The sequence below is a fragment of the Dendrobates tinctorius genome, unplaced genomic scaffold (genome assembly GCF_039654945.1).
Source record: "Dendrobates tinctorius isolate UK_male_01 unplaced genomic scaffold, ASM3965494v1 ptg000246l, whole genome shotgun sequence".
NCBI lineage: Eukaryota > Metazoa > Chordata > Amphibia > Anura > Dendrobatidae > Dendrobates > Dendrobates tinctorius.
In genome coordinates this window covers 3,505,490-3,522,767 of record NW_027361913.1, presented here as the reverse complement: position 1 = coordinate 3,522,767, position 17,278 = coordinate 3,505,490, and the positions used below count along the sequence as shown (strand labels likewise).

The 17,278-nt window shown below is 50.4% G+C and overlaps 1 protein-coding gene across 1 annotated transcript in view; it reads right to left on the bottom strand.

The window, feature by feature from the left end:
* The window catches only part of TSHB (thyroid stimulating hormone subunit beta), a 77,319-nt gene extending 71,922 nt beyond the window's left edge, over positions 1 to 5,397 (bottom strand). The window contains exon 1 of the mRNA XM_073557270.1: positions 5,373 to 5,397. The gene's annotated coding sequence lies outside the window, so the exon portion shown is untranslated. The remainder of the gene's footprint in view (positions 1 to 5,372) is intronic.
* Positions 5,398 to 17,278: the final 11,881 nt, after the last annotated feature.

Here is a 17,278-nt window from a genome sequence, read left to right as displayed (position 1 = left end):
CTGCACCTAAGGGTCTGTGCGATAGGAGGGTCTGAGAAAACTCTCCCAGAACTTTGACAGTGTTTCCCTGCCTCTGCTTGATTGGAGTTGTGTCTCTCTCGCCTGTACTCCTTGGTTGTCCAATGAACTGTGACCTCTGCCGCCAGCATATCAGATGGGAATTTTTAAAATAATTTTGCAACAAGGGCCTTCTGGTATTGCCCCATTTTAGTAGACCTGTCCACCTCAGGAATAAGAGATAGAAATTTCTCCTTGTAGGGTGGGTCTAGAAGTGTCACCAACCAGCAATGACTGTCACCCAAAATTTTGAGACTGCAAGGGTCACGGGAAACGCGGCATATTATAAACTCAGCCATGCGTGCCAGACTGCTAACAGTCAAGGCTTCCGTGTCCTCACCAAGAGGAAGACTGACCATGCTCTCTCTTCCTCCTCCTCATCCCTGTGCTCAGGCCATGCACGTTGAACAGACAGTATGACAGTTGTGCAGTTAGTACCATCTATAGCACATGAAACTAGCTCCTGTTCTTCCTCCTCCTCCACTTCCTCATGGTCACCCAATCCACTTTAGGATGAGATGAGGCTGGGCTGTGTGTAATCACCCTGTATGGTTCTTTGCTCCATCTCATCGTGCTAAGCCTGCAATGCATCCTCTTTGATTGTAAGCTGAGAGCATTTCAGAACATAGAGAAGAGGGATGGTGATGCTAATTATGACATCATCGCCGCTTACCATCTTGATGGAGTCCTCAAAATTTTGGAGGATGGTACATATGTCTGACATTCATGTCCACTCCTGAGGTCTTATGTATGGAGTCTGAACTGGATACCAATGGCCTTGTTGATGCTGGTAGTCAACAACTGCCCTCTTCTGCTCACAAATCCTTCCCAACATCTGCAGTGTAGAGTTCCAATGCGTGGGGACATCACACACCAGTCGGGGAGCTGGAAGCTGCAAAAACTGCTGAAGCACGGCAAGGGCGGCGGAAGCTGTAGCTGACTTTCTAAGATGGGCACACAGGCGGCTTACTTTGACAAGCAGATCTGGCAGCTCCTGGTAGGTTTTGAGAAACCGCTGAACCACGAGGTTAAGCACATGGGCCAAGCATGGTATGTGTGTGAGCTCACCTATTCAAGTTCCGGCTATTATCACACACGACTATGCATGGCTGTAGGTTCAGCGGTGTCAGACACAGATCTGCCTGCTCTTTCAGAGCTGTCCACAACTCATCAGCATTGTGCGGTTTGTCACTTAAGCATATTAGCTTCAGTACAGCCTGTTGACACTTGGCTGAGGTAGAGCTGCAATACTTCCAGCTTGTGACTGATATAGTCAATTTGGAGATGGAGGCTGAAGAGGAGGAGGATGAGGTTCAGGAGCTGTAGACTGTGAGGGCTATTCTGATTGACCTAGGGCCCACAACCCTCGGCGTCGGGAGGACGTATTCCATCCCAAGGTCCGACTGGGTCCCGGCTTCCACTATGTAAACCCAGTGTACCATCAGCGAGATATACCATCCCTGCCAACAAATACTTGTCCACGTGTCCGTGGTTAGGTGGACTTTCCCAGTAATGACATTGTTGAGGGCATGGCTAATGTTGTGGGACACGTGCTTGTGTAATGTAATGCAGGGACGACACACAGGGAGAAATGGTGGTGGCTGGGGACCGAGTACCCTGGGATGGCCGCGGCCATCAGGTTGTGGAAAGCTTCCATCTCCACAAGCCTAAAAGGCAACATTTCAAACCCAAGCAGTTGCAAAATGTGGGAATTTAGTAGTGTGGCCTGTGGGGTGCTGGCTGCGTATTTGTGCTTGCGTTTCATGGACTGGAGTATGGACAACTGACTGCTGTACTGGGACAAGGACCTGGACGTGCTTGTTGATGGTGATAGTTGAGTGTGTGCAACTACAGGTGCAGGGCAGGAGGCACCTTCACATGCACCATGGACAGAGGATTGGCTTGCACGCACAACAGTGGAAGAAGCAGTGTTGTCACCCACAGACACTGTTTCTGGACCCTGGGGTTTGGCCCCCAAAGATGGGTGCTTTGCTGCCATGTGCCTGATCATGCTGGTGGTGGTCAGGCTGGTAGTTTTGCTACCCCTGCTGATGCTGACCTGGCAGGTGGTGCAAATGGCCTTTTTGGGGTTATTGGCAAAGTCTTTAAAAAAACAACCAGACTCAGGAAGACCTAACAGTTGTACTGGCAACTTCCATCATGTTGCTGTTACGGGGAACAGTTTCCCGCCTTCTGTCTGCGGCCACCACACTGCGTCTTCCTGCCTGTTGGGGTGCTATACCTCTCTCCTCCTGTGTGCTGCTGTCCTCGCTCTGCATGTCCTCCTGCCAGGTTTTGTCAGTTACTATATCATCCACCACCTCGTCTTCCACTTCCTCACCCTGGTCCTCCTCCTGACTTTCTGGCAATTGTGTCTCACCATCGTCCATCTCTTGTGACACTTTCCCATCATCACCTTGTGTGACCATGGCTGCTCAAATATCTGTGCATCACTACATGCGATCTCCTCTTGCCCCGCTTCAAGTGGACAAGGCGAGAGGCCAAAATCTATAAATAGAAAAGTGGACAGCTCTTCGGAGTATCCAAGTGTGGGATAAGTTGTCTCCGGGGACTCGGCATGTTGAGAGGAAGGAGGGTCAGGGTGAGGAATATGCAGTCCAGACTCACAGCTACTGAGACTTGACTGTGTGGAAGACAGGGTGGTGGTGGCAAAATGACTGGAAGCATTATCTGCTATCCAACCAACAACCTTTTGACACTGCTCTGGGTTCAATAGTGGTGTTCTGCAGTCCCCTTGTAATTGGGACAGGAAGGTCGGGCAAGAAGATGTGGGTGTTTCTTGTGGCACAATTTCGGCTTGCCCACGGCCTCGGTCTCTGCATGCACCATCACCATCACATCCAGTTCCCTATCCCTTGCCATGTGTCTTGCCCATTTTCCATGTTCACTACAAATGGCTGAATTTAGAATGAACTTATATGTGATCGTGTGATGGACAAACCACAGTTTTAAATAGTTGACCTGTAGGTAACTATTTTTAACAGCAAACTGGTGTCAATAACTTCTCTAACACACTGCAACAAAATTGAAATGGAGGCCAGAAATGGCAGAATTTTGAGCGCACTTATATGTGATCCATGTGACAGACAAACCACAGTTTAAAATAGCTGGCCTGTAGGTAACTATTTTTAACAGCAAACTGGTGTCAATAACTTCGCTAACACACTGCAACAAAATTGAAATGGAGGCCAGAAATGGCAGAATTTTGAGCACACTTATATGTGATCCGTGTGGCGGACAAACCGTAGTTTTAAATAGCTGGCATGTAGGTAACTATTTTTATATTTTTAACAGCAAACATGTCAATAACTTCGCTAACACACTCAAACAAAATTTAAATGGAGGCCATAAATGGCAGAATTTTGAGCGTACTTATATGTGATCCGTGTGACTGACAAACCACAGTTTTAAATAGATGGATTTTTAGCGCTGTAATATGGAAAGGATCTGGCTGTATTCTGTAGTGCCAACAAGCAAATGGAGCAGAAAAACAGTGTTCTCTGGATTGCTTTTTAAGCAAATTATCAGGATTAAGATCCCCCCAAAAATATTCCTGGCCCTGATACCTAGGGCTATGTCTAGAAATATCTTGAAAAACAGCAGCAAACAGAACTGGAATGTACCCTCTTGCTATATGCACTGCAGTCTGCCACATACACTGCCTGCCTGCTTAGCACTGATATCTATGCAGCTGGATTAGTCCTCAGAAGGACTGTTAGTTGAGATAGATATGTGTATAATATATTGTGGTATACCTACACTAGCTAAGAAACAAACAAATCTCTCCCTTGCTCAGCAGCACCTCTCCTACACTGCCTGATCCCAGAGTAGACTGTGATGAGTATGGCGGTGCCAGGTCTGATATAGACCTGATGATGCTGTGCGGCCAGCCAATCACTGTAATGCCACAACCAACATGGCTGCGGCATTACAGTGTGTGGCAGACAATCCCTTCATGTTCATTCGCTCTCTATAGAGCCCCAAACATGCAGGGAGGGGACCTGAGCTCCTGCCGAGCAACCCCGGAAATACTTGGCGAGCTCCGAGCATCTCGAGCAGTGAGATACTCCGGCGAGTACTGAGTAGTGGCGAGCATGCAATATGTGTTTACTGTGTAGTTCCAGTTATTTACTCCTCAAATTAAATGTTGTCTTCTGTACAGCAATATTAGGGTGAGTAAGTAAAAGCTGATTTTACATTCTCCGTTCCAAAGGAATAATAATTTCTTGTTATTGAACACATGAGTTCCATGTTAGCAATACAAGTCAATGATCTGATAATAGCAGCATTACAACATGAAATATGCACTCTGGTAAATTACGTCACCTTAACTGCAGATGTCAAACACTACGGTGATGTTAGTTATATTTTCTGGCATAGATGATTTCGATAAATTCCCAGATTTTGAGGACTGCTCCCAGCAATGGCAGAGTGATCAAGCACGTATCTACATGCTGCATATACTCAGTATTTGTATTTTATTTTATGTATGATATTTCCCGTACAATGTTAGGGGATTTATGAATATGCTATTCTTTATGCACATTATGCTGCTCCAAAAGGATCATACAAACATAACCATTATAAATATAAATCCTTCCATAATCCTGAACAGATTTTTAGGGAGAATATCAATGAAGGCAGGATTCAAATCAACATATATAAACATACATAATACCGATTACACAGTGTGGTCATGTATCAAATTATATTCTATAGGAGACATTGAACTACTTTAGACAGCCTCTTATAAAAATGGAAGCCATATTGATGCAATATGAATGACATCAGATGAATTTCTATTTTAAATATTTTTCATAGACTTCACAGGAGGGTTCACAGCTGTGATATGATGAAAGCAGCACAGACTGAGTTTTTTATAAAAGACATGAGTATTTAAATTCCCTCAGAGTAGCATTGACACTGTGTTAAAAAGAAAAAAGTAATGTAATACTAATGAAAAATACATAAAAGATAACAAATGTTGCATAAAAAAGTTTCTAAACTTCTCCAAATTGTCATGCAGAATCTATGTCATCCTCCAAGTTCTCCACACTATTTATGATGACATTATCGGCTTGAAACAAAGAAACCCCATCATCTAACTATATGTTTTCATTTTTACATAATTGTTGGGTATAACTATTATTTGAATATGCTGGATCTAATACTTTCTTATTTGATTTTGAATTAGGATAATAGTTTTAATAATATTCTCGTTTATTTAAAAAGAAAGAAGAATTCTAAAAAAAGAAAGAAAGGAAGAAAGAATGAAGAGAAGCCCTCGAACATACCTGGTCTTTAGTTTTCACGCTGCTAGAGAAATGCTATATGCTTTAAAGTAGTGCTGATATTTATACCTTCTACTTACATATGCTTTATCTCTGTTATGCTACATTAGAAATATTACTTTGTTATCTTAAACCCATCTCCTGAAAATTCATAAGATCTAAAGAAAATTGGATTCTGACAATGATGCAGGGAGACTTATCTAAACAACTGCACAGTAAGTAATTGCTTTTTACTAAGTAACATTTCTTCTTCCATATCTTTTAAAATACACTAATGCAAACATAAGCAGAAGCTAATTACTCTGCAGTGCATCACTCTTCTAAATGTATGCATTTGGTAGGCAAGGCCAGTTTTAGACAAAGTGGGGCCCTAGGCACAAAAATAAAATAAGGCCCCTGTAGCGGACAGGGAATGGACAATGTCCGAGAGTGGACCCTCTGGGTCGCGGATCTGGAGCCCCTGGGTCGAGCGCGCCAGGTGATGACCGACCCCTATACAGGAATCGTTAGGGGCAAAACCGCAGAGGACAGAACCGCGACAGCCGGTACCAGGAGGGACGGCTCGGGGACACGGAGCAACAGCGTGGCCAAGAACACTGGACAGAGGTGTAGAGGCAGCCGCTACTAGTAGGGACACAGGAGGAGGCACCGGAGCAGAGGGGGTGCACACTAGGAGGACACAGATGGAAGTACAGGGACGGGTTACATACGAGACCTAGGGAGTGGGGAGAGGGAGAGACAAGGAGAAGGTGAGACAGAACGGAGACCAGCAGGGAGACGGGAAGAGGACATAAACTAGATCCCTACAACGACAGAGGGGGCCAGAACAGAGCGTAAAGTAACACACTATCCTCAGGCGTCCTCTCTACAGAGAGAACGCCTGAAATATCATAGGACCCGGAAGTGGGCGGTATGCACCTCCCTCAGCGCCGCCCACCGCCGACAGAAGAGAGAGCGCTGGCGCGCGTCCGCGACCTGAGGAGGAGGCGCAGGGACATCGGAGGACAGAGAGCTGGGTGAGAGATCGCGCTGCGGCGAGGGTGCCGGTGGGAGGTGGTAACAGCTGGCGCCGCCGGAGCGGAGGCGAGGCTGGGCACGGCCGTGAGCGTTACAGTACCCCCCCCTTTACATCCCCCCTTTCTGAGATTGGCCAGAAATCTTTTCAATATTAGGGGGGCGTTGATGTTTTCTCGAGGTTCCCAGGACCTCTCCTCAGGGCCAAACCCCTTCCAATCTATAAGAAAGAGGGATCTCCCCCTGACCTTTTTCATGGCTAAAATGTCCCTTATTTCAAAGATGTCATCCGAGCCAACAGGCGAAGGAGGGGCAATGGAGGCCGGTTGGAACCGATTCAGAACTACAGGTTTCAGGAGCGAGACATGAAAGGCGTTGGGGACCCGGAATGAAGCCGGCAATCTCAGTTTATAAGACACCTCATTGATGCGTTTTAGCACCTCGAAGGGGCCGATGTAACGAGGACTCAACTTATAGGAAGGAACTTTCAAGCAGATGTGCTTGGTCGAGAGCCAGACCTTGTCGCCAGGATGGTACGGAGGAAGGTCCCTTCGTCTCTTGTCCGCATGTTTCTTGATTCGAGCACTGGCATTCACGAGGGACTCTCTGGTCTCCCTCCAAATCTTAGAAAATTCTATGGCGAGAGCATCTGCTGCAGGAACTCCTGATGACGTGATAAAGGGCAGTGGAACCCCCCGGATTGCGACCAGAGACCACAAAGAACGGAGATTTGGTGGTCGACTCACTGGGGTGGTTGTTATGGGCGAATTCTGCCCAAGGTAGAAGTGAGACCCAGTTGTCCTGATGAGTATTGGAAAAGTGACGCAGATAGGTTGTCAGGCCCTGATTTATCCGTTCCACTTGCCCGTTGGTCTGAGGATGATAAGCAGAGGAGAAATCGGTGGATGTACCCATAAGTCGGCAGAGAGCCCTCCAAAAGCGAGACGTAAACTGAACCCCACAATCAGACACAATCCGTAGGGGGAGACCATGTAACCTGAAGATCTGGTGGATGAAGATCTCGGCCAACTTCGGAGCTGACGGCAATCCGGCCAGGGGGACAAAATGAGCCATCTTAGAGAAGCGGTCCGCTACGACTAAGATGGTGGTGCAACCGGCTGAGCGAGGCAAGTCAGTCACGAAATCCATAGCAATTTGCTGCCATGGAGCCTCCGGAACAGGCAACGGATGGAGAAGGCCGGAGGGAAGGGTCCTTGGGACCTTGTTCCGAGCACAGGTTGTGCAAGAAGCAACATAATCCACCACATCTTGGCGGAGGGTGGCCCACCAGTAATAACGGGCGAGAAGCGAGAGGGTCTTCTTGGTCCCGACGTGCCCAGCAACCTTGGAGGAGTGCCCCCAGCGTAACACCTCCAGACGCTTATTCCGAGGCACGAAGGTCTTGCCTGGTGGAGGAGCAGAAAAGTTCACAGGGGCCACAGTGATCATTTTGGTAGGCTCGATAATATATGATGGACCCTCGTCCTCATCAGGCGACTGTAAGGACCTGGAGAGTGCATCCGCCTTGACGTTCTTATCGCCGGGCCGGAAGTGCAGCTTGAAATCAAACCGAGAAAAATACAAGGCCCATCTGGCCTGTCTGGAGTTGAGTCTCTGCACGGACTGCAGATAGGCCAAATTTTTGTGGTCCGTGAAGATAGTAAAGGGATGCACCGCCCCCTCGAGCAAGTACCGCCATTCTTCTAGAGCCATCTTAATGGCCAGCAATTCCCGGTCTCCAATGGAGTAGTTGCACTCTGCAGGTGAGAAGGATCTGGAAAAGAACCCGCAGGGCACCAGTTGTCCAGAGGAGGCTTGCTGAGAGAGAACCGCCCCAGCTCCGCTGGAAGAGGCGTCCACTTCTAGAACAAAAGGCCTACTGACCACTGGCCGATGTAAGACTGGCGCTGAGGCAAAGGAGCGTTTTAGCGCCAGAAAGGCGTCTTCAGCCTCGGGAGACCAGCTGTTTGGCTTAGTTTCTTTACGGGTCAGGGCCGTGAGGGGTTTGGTCACCGTGGAAAAATGCGGCACGAACTGTCGGTAATAATTCGCGAATCCAAGGAAACGCTGGATGGCCTTTATACCGACAGGACAGGGCCACTTGAGTACCACAGAGAGTTTCTCGGGATCCATCTTTAGACCGGAGTCTGTGATAATATACCCCAAGAAGGGTAGTGAGGTCTGTTCGAAGAGGCACTTTTCAATTTTGGCGTAGAGGTGATTCTCCCGGAGTCGGTGCAGGACCATGCGTACGCTTCTCCGATGAGAGGATAGGTCAGGCGAAAAGATAAGAATATCATCTAGGTACACTACTACGCACGAATACAGGAGATCCCAAAACACTTCGTTAACGAACTCCTGGAACACGGCGGGAGCATTGCAGAGACCAAACGGCATGACCAAATACTCATAATGGCCGTCACGGGTATTGAAGGCCGTCTTCCACTCATCCCCTGCGTGGATCCGGATCAAATTGTAGGCTCCCCGTAGATCCAGCTTCATGAAGATCCGAGCCCCTCTCAGCCGGTCGAACAATTCCGGAATCAGCGGGAGCGGGTATCGATTCTTAACCGTGATATTGTTCAGGCCCCGGTAGTCGATACATGGTCTGAGGGATCCGTCCTTCTTCCGAACGAAGAAAAAGCCTGCGCCTGCTGGGGACGCGGATTTCCGAATAAACCCCTTGGCCAAGTTCTCCTGTATGTACTCAGTCATGGCCGTGGTCTCAGCTGGGGATAAGGGATACGTTCTCCCTCTGGGCGGCGTGGCTCCGGGAATCAGGTTGATGGGGCAGTCATAGGCCCGATGTGGGGGCAGGGAATCGGCTTCTTTTTTACTAAAAACATCGGCATACGCGTAGTACGGTGCGGGAAGACCCGGAAGATTGGCTGGCATAGGCAGGGAACGAGGATGAAGGATGGGCAGCAAACACCGTGCGTGGCAGGAATGACCCCAGCGTAGGATCTCCCCTGAGCACCAGTCGACGACTGGCTCGTGCAGCCGGAGCCAGGGTAATCCTAAGAGGACAGCTTGGAACAAATTAGGCAGGACATAGAAGGCAATTCTTTCAACATGAAGCGCTCCAATTTGTAGGTCTACTTCGGCCGTAACCATGGTGACGAGCTCGGGAAGAGGTTTTCCATCGACGGAGGTGATAGCACGCGGATCTTTTAAGATGACCACCGGAATCTGGAGTTTATCCACCTCATCTTGCCGGATAAAATTACCCGCCGCACCCGAGTCCACATACGCCTCCACAGATCTGCGCTCCCGACCTGAAATAATTAAAGCTGAAAGGGTAAGGGGCAGAGAGGATTTATGATCACCTAGGGAGACCCCTCTTACCTGACCTAGGTGGAGGCGTTTCCCGGTCTCTCCGGACAGGTGCGCACAAAGTGATTGGCTCCACCGCAGTACAGGCAGAGCCCGTTCGTCATCCTCTCCCTGCGACGCTGCTCAGTCAACCTAATCCGATCTACCTGCATAGGCTCGGGACCGATACTAGTAGAGGGAGCTGAGGGGCGCGGAATGGGCGCTTGATACAGCCTGAAGGGTCTGCGCTCCCTAACCGATTCTCGAGCGCACTCCAGAAACCGCAGGTCTATGCGCGTGGCCAGGGATATGAGATCCTCCAGGGTGGTTGGGGTATCCCGACCGGCAAGTTCATCCTTAATTTTACTTGAGAGGCCTCTCCAGAAGGCCCCCACAAGTGCCTCATTATTCCATCCAAGTTCCGACGACAAAGTCCGAAAGCAGATGGCGTACTGTCCCACCGTAAGAGACCCCTGGCGGAGGTTAAAGAGGGCCTCTGTAGTAGACGCTAAGCGTCCGGGCTCGTCAAAAACTTTGCGGAACGTTTCCAGAAAGTTTTGAATACTAGACACGACAGGATCGTCCCTCTCCCATAGAGGATTCACCCAGGATAGGGCTTCTCCCTCAAGATGGGAAACAATGAACGCCACCTTGGCGCGATCAGTGGGGTATTGTTGGGGCAAGAGCTCAAAGTGCAGTCTGCACTGATTTAAAAATTCCCAACATAGTTTAGGATCTCCGCTATACCGGGGAGGCTTTCCCAGTCGGGGGGGCGGAGACGAGGCTGCGTCCCTGGGTGGGGTAGCGGCGGCCGCGGCGGACTGCAAGGCAAGCAGTCGGTCGTCAACGGACGCCATATAACCCAAAATGTGGGACTGGGCATAGCGCTGCTGCGCGAGCTCCTGCTGAAGGCTGACTAGGAGGGGTGTGTGCCCTGGGTCAGAGGTTTGCAGAGCAGACAACCGGGTGTCCATGGACTTCATGAAGGACATTATCCGGGTCTGATTTTCACGCAGGAACAGCAGTTCCTTCTGCGTAGTGGCCGCGGCACCGGCGGGGTCCATGGCCTGAGGATACTGTAGCGGACAGGGAATGGACAATGTCCGAGAGTGGACCCTCTGGGTCGCGGATCTGGAGCCCCTGGGTCGAGCGTGCCAGGTGATGACCGACCCCTATACAGGGATCGTTAGGGGCAAAACCGCAGAGGACAGAACCGCGACAGCCGGTACCAGGAGGGACAGCTCGGGGACACGGGGCAACAGCGTGGCCAAGAACACTGGACAGAGGTGTAGAGAACCCGAGCAGGGTTATAGGATGAGGAGGCGGCAGGCAGCCGCTACTTGTAGGGACACAGGAGGAGGCACCAGAGCAGAGGGGGTGCACACTAGGAGGACACAGATGGAAGTACAGGGACGGGTTACATACGAGACCTAGGGAGCGGGGAGAGGGAGAGACAAGGAGAAAGCGAGACAGAACGGAGACCAGCAGGGAGACGGGAAGAGGACCTAAACTAGATCCCTACAATGACAGAAGGGGCCAGAACAGAGCATAAAGTAACACACTATCCTCAGGCGTCCTCTCTACAGAGAGAACGCCTGAAATATCATAGGACCCGGAAGTGGGCGGTACGCAACGCCCTCAGCACCGCCCACCGCCGACAGAAGAGAGAGCGCTGGCGCGCGCCCGCGACCTAAGGAGGAGGCGCAGGGACGTCGGAGGACAGAGAGCTGGGTAAGAGATAGCGCTGCGGCGAGGGTGCCGGTGGGAGGTGGTAACAGCTGGCGCCGCCGGAGCGGAGGCGAGGCTGGGCACGGCCGTGAGCGTTACAGCCCCCAATGCTCACATATTGCACCATGACACTCAAACATTTTGGTTGTAGTTACATGCGCTGAGTTTAGGCTGCTCAATGAGTGTGATCGACAATATTGAAGTCGTTTGACTCTTAGTTCTTGACCTCTTTACACAAGCTAATGAAGAATGATGGGGACAGAACACTAGTAGCTCAATTTATCGCCATACAGTATCATGTTATAAGCAGCAGGGCTGTCGAATCGGAGTCAGTGTCCAGTTTGGTGGAGTCGGTATCAAATGGACAGACTCTGACTCCTTAAATACAGTATATAAATAGAGATGGGCGGACACCTGGATGTTCGGGTCTGGCCGAACAGTTACAAAAAGTTTGGGTTCTGGTACCAGAAGAGTACCCGGACCCGAATCCTGACCCCATTCACTTGGGGGGCCCAAGCATCCAGGGTTTGCCAAGCTGTCATATGCATGACAGCGCGGCAAACACCGCTTCTGATCGGCGGTGAAATCATCCCTGCCGGTTAGAGACAGCGTGAGCGCTCAGCTGTGATCGGAGGTATAAAGTTTTAAAACTGTGTCAACATCTTCCAGCTCTCTGCACTTGGACTGTTTAGGCAGAGGGCATACAGACATGATGTCATCACGCTCTCTGACCTGAATGTCACTGTCAGGAAACGCGGAAGACATCACTGCAGTGGAGCAGGGAGAGGTAAGTATTGCAAGTGCTGTGGCCCTGAGCAAGCAGGGGGGGCCCACTCGTGGGCGACGGCACTGGCACAGGGCCCCTCATAGTGCGCCGGTGTGTCTGACGGCGAGTGGGCCCTCCCACCGGCAGAGACACTTTTGCGTACTATGAGGGTCCCTGTGCCAGTGCCGTCGCCCACGAATATGCCCCCCCACCTGCTCAGGGAACCGGCACTTTCATCTGCACCTTCCTGTGTCACTGTGTAAGGTGCTATAGTATGCGAGAAGGGGCACCTGAGTTTCATCAGAGTCAGATTCTGGCTCTGTAGAGTGCGAGGGGAATGTAGTGCTGTTGGTGAATGTACCAACAGAATCATCTAGCAGTGGCTGTGCATCAGTACACTCCATCTTTGATTCATGTTGGACTGGGGAATTCAGGATTTCACTTGATAACCCAGGCATGGTATGTTAAAAGAGCTCCATGGAGTAATCTGAAGTGTGGCCTGCCGCATCCTTCACTTTTGGTGGGGCTGAAGGACACAAGGAAAGGGGTTGTTCCTGACCAGAAGCCTGCACTGACAACCCAGTGCTTGCATTTTTTGCAACTTCAGGAGAGGAGGCGATAGAGCTGGAGGCTGTTTCGGCAATCGAAGCCAAAACAGTTCCTGATGCTCCGGCTTTAAAAGCGTTTTACAGGGCGTGATTTGCAGGGGAAGGGAGCAGACCTGTTTATCAGGAGCTCCTGGTATTCCCCTATTTAAGGCTGGAAAAGCGTACTACAAGCGGAATTTTGGACTTAAAATCTAGTTGGAACATGCCTGGAGTAAGAAAGAAGTAAGAAATTCAGGATCCGATGAAGAAAAACTTTACTGATGGCCAAAGAAGCTCACTGAGAAGATCCGAGGTAGGCCTCCTCTCCCCCAGAGCAAAACAACTTAACCAGCTGTCTACAGCTGCAGTGTCTGAACAAGTGAGATGGAAGCTGACGACTCAGGAGGCTTAGGGAAATCCCCGGGCTGCGGGTGCGAAAAGCAGTCTGCAGGCCACAGCAAATGTGCCGGAGGACATATGCTGGCAGCAGCGTCGGGAGACCATGGGAAGGCGCAACTAAGGAAGACCGCCGGGTAAAGCAGTAACGTCATCGTTGTCGGTGCTGATCCTGAGAGGCGGTAAGCCTGCTGCTGGGCAGGACACAGGGAGCTGGAGGTCAGGAGGATCGGTGTTATCTGCAGAGGCGGGGAAGGAAGCAGGAGGGAGCCCGGGGAAGGCGGCGGTATCCACTTCAAAGCCAAAGCCAGTGACAACGGGTGCAGGCGGGAACACAGGAGACGCAGCGGTGAACTCTTCAGAGGATGCAGGAGCAGCCAGGAGCCCAGGAGAGGCGGCGGTGGACTCATCAGTGGCTGCAGGAGCGGCTGGGAAGCCAGGAGAAGCGGCGTTAAATTCATATCTAGGGAGGTTAGCCACAGTGCCATGGGCTTTAAACTTCTTGATGACACTGTGCACGGTAGACACAGGAACATTCAGGTCTTTGGAAATGGACTTGTAGCCTTGAGATTGCTCATGCTTCCTCACAATTTGGTTTCTCAAGTCCTCAGACAGTTCTTTGGTCTTCTTTCTTTTCTCCATGCTCAATGTGGTACACATAAGGACACAGGACAGAGGTTGAGTCAACTTTAATCCATGTCAACTGGCTGCAAGTGTGATTTAGTTATTGCCAACACCTGTTAGGTGCCACAGGTAAGTTACAGGTGCTGTTAATTACACAAATTAGAGAAGCATCACATGATTTTTCGAACAGTGCCAATACTTTTGTCCACCCTCTTTTTTATGTTTGGTGTGGAATTATATCCAATTTGGCTTTAGGACAATTCTTTTTGTGTTTTTTCATTTAAGACAAATTAACCCCTTAGGCCTCTTTCACACATCAGGTTTTCGCCATCAGGCGCGATCCGGCGCTTTTGACAGAAACCGGATCCGGCGAAATGCAATGCCGGATCCGGTTTCCCCCCCATTGACTTGCATTTGCGCCGGATCGCGCCGGATGGCCATGCGTTTCATCCGGTTTTCGCCAGATCCGGCAATGTGTCGCGATCCGGCGTCTGGAAAAAACAGTGACTGTAACGTTTTTTGTCTCCGTCGAAAAAGCCGGACACGCCGGATCCGGCGCGTCCGGCTTTTTCACACAATGAAAGCCTATGAGCGCCGCAATGCGCCGGATCCGGCGAAAGCCGGATCCGTCGGCCGGATCCGGTTTTTTGGTCTGAGCATGCTCAGTAGCTCTGCCCACAAGACATATATAAAAGCAAGACAGTGGGACCCACAGCCACACCCAACATGCCACCCAAGACAGCAACCAGGCGCAGGAGAAGGCAGGAGACCACTGCAGCACCATCCGCACCACCACCACCCCAAATGGAGCAGCAAATAGAACATGCTGAGGAGGGGAGGCCAGCAGCAGATGAGAGACGGTAATTATCAAATCCCCCATTCCTCCAAACTAGGGCTATTGAATATCAAGATATTCATTGGCCCTTTGTTTCTCTTTATTCAACAGCCGCCCAAGAGATGCAGCAGCAGCAGCAGCAGCACTGGCTTCACTGGCAGCAGCTGTAACACCACCCACAGCCATGGAGTCTGGCCAGCAAGAGGACAGCACATCTTGTGGGAGCCCTCCCTCGCATCGTCAGCGTTTGACGGTAAGTTTTTATTTCCAAAATCCATCTTCTCTGTAATATATGTCTATTCATTGCCTTTTATTTCAAAACAGGAATCACAAGATGAAGAGGAGCTCCCAGAAGAAGAAGGAAGGGGTGGACAGACACTTGGAGTGGGCTCACAATTCGTAAGTTTTTTGCATCAAACGCAGAAACACAACATCACACTACACACAACACATAGAAAACAATGTTCTGCAGACCACACACAGCAAACAAATGCCTACATCCAAAGACATAACTTTTTTTGTTTTCTTCTCTAGTCTTCCCAATCTGGTGCTTGGCCAAGAGGTCCTCGCAGTGCCTCCCAGGGTCGTCGGCGACAGCAACGCGGCGGTCACCAGCGTGTAAGTATAAATATTTTTGCTTTGTTTTTTTGCACTTTTTATTTCATTTCTTTTGTGGAGGCTAATTATGTTATTTTTGTCTTTTTCTTTAACAGCCTTCACAGCGTGCTCCCGACTCTGACGGTGAGGATGGAGGGATTGATGTGGACCGCCTCATCGATCTCGTCAGAGAAAGGGAGCCGCTCTGGAATATGGCTGACCGCCGCCACGCTGACCTGATTGTTACCCGACGACTCTGGGAGGAAATCTGTTCTCTCCTTGTGGGCCTCTGGGAGGACCTCGAAGCTCGGGCCCAGATTAAAGAGCGTAAGTATATACAGTACCGGTTGCTTGATGTAAACCAGTGTTTCCCGAACTCCAGTCCTCGTGGTCCCCACGGATCATGTGTTCAGGATTTCTATTTACTAAAGAAATCATGAAAACATGACCCCTGGGGACCATGAGGACTGGAGTTTGGGAAACACTGATGTTGTATACTAACCACTCCTTTCTTGTTTCAGGGAACAGAATTGTGAATCGGTGGCGGTCTGTGAGGGATCGTTTCAAGAAGGAGTTCAATAAAGAGATGCGGGCCCCGAGTGGATCTGGAGGACGCAGGAGCAAGTACAAGTACGCAGAAGCCCTGTCGTTCCTCCGGGAAACAATGGTCACCAGAAGGTAAATATTACACACCACATGTGAAAAAAAATGTTATATGTAAAAATTTTTTTCAGCCAGGGCCATACCATGTCAGTATTTTAATTGTTTTTTTTTCTCTTTATTCCACAGCACGGTGAGCAGCACTCGGGAGCCGGCACGATTGGACCCTTCTGAGGCGATCCCTGAGGAGACCGGCACCGAGGGACACTTCGACCGCCCCGGTACATCTGCACCTTCCCAGCCTTCCCACACATTCGACCCATCTGTCCCATCCACCAGCACAGGAGCATCGTGGCCGCCTACATTACATGAAGCTGCTGGTGAGGAGATCGCTTTCCCTTTACCCCACCCTTCTGCCCCTGCCACCTCTAGTACACCTGCGGGTACTGGGCGGCAGCGGCAGAGGGGTCAGGAAAAGACTTATGCGCCAGAGTTCTTGCATCTGAATGCATCTTTCCAGAACTGTCTCAAAGTCTTGTCAGAGCAAATATCCGCAGGCTATCAGCAGATCAACTCCAGCATTCTGGAGGTGAAGACACTTCTGCAAACCATGCATTCAGAAGCAAGATCTTCGCCAAACCACACCTTTTTCAGGTCTGTTGTGGAGCGCATGGAAACGCTCTCTCCTGCCCAGCAGATGCATGTAATGCATTCATGCCACGCTGCTCTCCAGCAAGTTACCTCCCAACCTCCTCCTCCTCCCACCACAGTAGTTCCTCCACCTGCACCCCCTCCAGCCACTTTCCATCCTCCCCCTCCTATTACATCTACACCCCCTCCAGCCACTTTCCATCCTCCCCCTCCTATTACATCTACACCCCCTCCAGCCACTTTCCATCCTCCCCCTCCTATTACATACCATCCACCTCCAGCCACTTTCCATCCTCCCCCTCCTATTACATACCATCCACCTCCCCAGCACCATCCACCTCCCCAGCACCATCCACCTCCCCAGCACCAGCAACCTCCCCAGCACCAGCAACCTCCCCAGCACCAGCAACCTCCCCAGCACCAGCAACCTCACCAGTACCAGCAACCTCCACAGTACCTGCAAACTCCCCAGTACCAGCAACCTCCCCAGTACCAGACATCTCCCCACTTCCAGCAACCTGCCCCGTACCAGACATCTCCCCACTTCCAGCAACCTGCCCCGTACCAGACATCTCCCCACTTCCAGCAACCTGCCCCGTACCAGACATCTCCCCACTTCCAGCAACCTGCCCCGTACCAAACTCCTTCCCCATACAACTTGCCATCAACATCATCTGCTCCTACAGTCCCTGCCCAACCCTCCACTCCACCACCCACCACCTCTTCTGCTTCCCACATGTCCACCCATTCTGTAGTTTTTTTCCACACCTTCACCTCTAACTGTTCCTTTCCCACCACG